Source organism: Phoca vitulina, unplaced genomic scaffold, assembly GCF_004348235.1.
Source record: "Phoca vitulina isolate PV1807 unplaced genomic scaffold, GSC_HSeal_1.0 scaffold3, whole genome shotgun sequence".
NCBI classification, from domain to species: Eukaryota; Metazoa; Chordata; class Mammalia; order Carnivora; family Phocidae; genus Phoca; species Phoca vitulina.
In genome coordinates this window covers 50,804,410-50,808,412 of record NW_022589706.1, presented here as the reverse complement: position 1 = coordinate 50,808,412, position 4,003 = coordinate 50,804,410, and positions in this window count along the sequence as shown.

The following is a 4,003-nucleotide window of genomic DNA, read 5'->3' as shown; positions in this document are numbered from 1 at the left end:
CCCAAAGAACAAATGCTCCAATCAAGAAATGGGCAGAAGACATGAACAGACATTTTTCCAAAGAAGACATCCAAATGGCCAACGGACACATGAAGAAGTGCTCAACATCGCTCAGCATCAGGGAAATCCAAATCAAAACCTCAATGAGATACCACCTCACACCAGTCAGAATGGCTAAAATTGACAAGTCAGGAAAGGACAGATGTTGGCGGGGATGTGGAGAAAAGGGAACCCTCCTACACTGTTGGTGGGAATGCAAGCTGGTGCAGGCACTCTGGAAAACAGTATGGAGGTTCCTCAAAAAGTTGAAAATAGAGCTACCGTATGACCCAGCAATTGCACTACTGGGTATTTACCCCATAGATACAAATGTAGGGATCCGAAGGGGTACGTGCACCCCGATGTTTATAGCAGCAATGTCCACGATAGCCAAACTATGGAAAGAGCCAAGATGTCCATCAACAGATGAATGGATAAAAAAGATGTGGTATATATACACAACGGAATATTATGCAGCCATCAAAAGGAATGAAATCTTGCCATTCGCAACAACATGGATAGTACTGGAGAGTATTATGCTGAGTGAAATAAATCAATCAGAGAAAGACATGTATCATATGATCTCACTGATATGAGGAATTCTTAATCTCAGCAAACAAACTGAGTGTTGCTGGAGTGGTGGGGGGTGGGAGGGATGGGGTGGCTGGGTGATAGACATTGGGGAGGGTATGTGCTATGGTGAGCGCTGTGAATTGTGTAAGACTGTTGAATCACAGACTTGTACCTCTGAAACAAATAATACATTATATGTTAAAAAAAAAAAAAGAAAGCAGGAAGGGAAAAATGAAGGGGGGGAAATTGGAGAGGGAGAAGAACCATGAGAGACTATGGACTCTGAAAAACAAACTGAGGGTTCTAGAGGGGAGGGGGGTAGGGGGATGGGTTAGCCTGGTGATGGGTATTAAAGAGGGCACGTACTGCATGGAGCACTGCGTCTTATATGCAAACAATGAATCATGGAACACTACATCAAAAACTAATGATGTACTGTATGGTGATTAACATAACATAATAAAACAAAATCCACCTAAAAAAAATAACAAAGCAAGCAAATTAAAAAGATTTGATAGGAGAATGAAGTTTAAGGATTCTCTGAAAATTTTATTTTTTTCTTCTGTTTCTGTTTCTCTCATTGAAATTTAAACATTATGATAAAAATAAAACCAACAGCTAGTATTGGCTAATAATTGCTATTTAATACTTCTAATACTGTTCAAGTTTAATGCTTTAAGTAGCAATGAGCAAGGCTTAGTATGTTTTTTTAAGAACAATGGCCAGTTTTATTTATTTAGCTAATGATTTATCTTTTTCTTCAAGAAGGATGACTTGTAGCCGGGAGACTAGCTAATGTTCAAAACCACAGTTGAAGTAATTCTGTCAATTAGAGCAATCTCCCAAAGCTGGTGTTTAATTTCCTCTGTGTCCAGAATTCCTTTCTTGTTTGAATACCACTGTTTAATTTAGCTTTCAGTCATAGAGTTTGGCACTGTGGCCCTGCATTTATACTGCTGCCTGTGCCTGAGTTTGCAATGGAAAATAGCTGGTTAAGCTCTGTCCTGTACAGTAGACTTTGGAAGGAGTGAGGGTTCCTGGGATTCTTCATTGTCTCATAGTTCTGTGACCCCCAGAGGGAAGAAGATGCTCCTCCATAGTTTTTTGATTCACATGGCGTGACACGGGAGATTTCACAGGTGGCTCTGGGAGCTTCACTGTACTTGGTATTTTAACTGCGTGTAGAAAAGCCTTCAAATTGGTGGACAGGTGGGCAATATATGTGTAAGGCTGTTTCCCCCTCAGTTTTATGTAGCTCCTTCTACCCAGTTCAAGTTCAGCCTAAATATCACTTCTTTAGAGAAGCCTTCTCTGAAAGCTCCAGAGTAGGTTAAATCCACTGTTGCATGCTTTCCTAGACTATCACAACGTAATTAAAGCTTTGTATAATTCTTTGCTTCCTGGATGACTTCCTGACTGGATCATAAGCTCCAAAGAGGCAGGGCCATATCTTTCTGATTAATTTCTGTGTCTTTAGCACCTAGCAAACTTCCTGGCAGGCAGCAGGTGAGCAGCCATTATATCATGAGTAAACTTTGTAAGCTCTAGCCTTGCCCACTCTAGGCTGAGTCTTGGGAACCTACACTTAGAAAAGAGCTAGGGTTTTTTTTTTTTTTTTTTAGATTCCACATGTAAGTGCTGTTTTATAGTATTTGTCTTTCTCTGGCTTATTTTACTTAGCATAATGTTCTCCAAATTCATCTGTGTTGTCACAAATGAAAGAATTTCCTTTTTTATTGGCTAATATTCTATTGTGTATGGGTATACACACACCGCCCCCCCACAATAATGGTTTTGATTCCCTTGGATATGTACCCAGAAGTGTGATTGCTAGATCGTATGGTAGTTGTATTTTTAATATTTTGAGGAACCTCCACACTGTTTTCCATAATGTCTGCACCAATTTACATTCCCACCAACAGTGCACTAGAGTTTGCTTTTCTCTATATCCTTGCCAACACTTGTTATCTCTTGTCTTTTTGATAACCTAATAGGGATAAGGTGAGATCTCATTTTGATTTGCATTTCCCTGATGATTAGTGATGTCGAGGATCTTTTCATGTACCTGTTGGCCATTTGTATATCTTCTTTGGAAAACGTTCAGTTCCTCTACCTATTTTTTAATTGGATTGTCTTTTTTTTTTTGCTATTGAGTTGTATGAATTCCTTGTATGTTTTGGGTATTAATCTCTTATCAAATATATGATTTTGAAATATTTTCTCCCATCTGTAGGTTGCCTTTTTATTTTGTGATTGTTTCTTTTGCTGTGTAGAAACTTTTTAGTTTGATCTAGTCTTACTTATTTTTGTTAATAACATAACATTTAAGGCTAGATTTTTCTTTGATAAAACAGCTTTGATTTTGGAACAAAGTGTTCAACTCTTCCTAACTTTCTAGATAATTTGTAATTAATTTTGTTTTGATTTTTTTTTTGTCCCAGTGGTTATTTAAAAGAGTATTTCTTAATTTCTAGTAGGTCATGTTTTTTCCCCTGAACTTTCTTTCTCTATTGGTTTACTTGCCTTGGCTTGACATGGGAAGAGGCTCTTGGCTTTTGCAGGATTAATTGGAGTCCAGGCACCATTTACAGCCAAAGACAACTAATTGTGAGACAAAGAAGCTGTTAGGATCGGAAGAGTAGTTGAAAATTCTTCATTGAAAATGTTGAAATCGGAATCCAGGTCAAAATAGGTTGGATGGGTATAGTGCTAGGTCCGTCCCAGAGAAAAATGGAGTCAGGTTTGCTTAGCCAAGATCTGGAGACTGGATATCAAGGAAAGGAGGACAGCCCTGCCAATTCACACTCAAAGACTAGAAACTAGAATGGAAAGGAGAGGTGATTAAAAGGGGAAAGCTCGGGCGCCTGGGTGGCTCAGTTGATTAAGCGACTGCCTTCGGCTCAGGTCATGATCTGGAGTCCTGGGATCGAGTCCCGCATCGGGCTCCCTGCTCAGCAGGGAGTCTGCTTCTCCTTCTCCCGCTCCCCCCTCTTGTGCTCTTTCTCTCTCTCACTCTCTCTCTCAAATAAATAAATAAATAAAATCTTTAAAAAAAAATAAAAAAATAAAAGGGGAAAGCTCATTTTCAGAAAACTAAATTCCCAACACCTCGGTAATGGCTCTTGTGGCTTGTGACCCATGCTCATTGGATAATTCATTAGTGTAGCTCAAATGTAACTCTTAAGGCAGTGTTTTTCAAACTGTGTGTTGTGGCACATTAGTGGTGAGTGACTAGCATTAAAATATTAAAAATCGTATGCATATGATATAAGATGTATTTCATGGTGCATCAAAGGTGAAACTGAAGAGTTTGAAGAAAATTATTATATGAAATGTGAGAATAGAAAAGAGCATTATTTAAAAATTAATATCTTTTTCTATATAACGTATG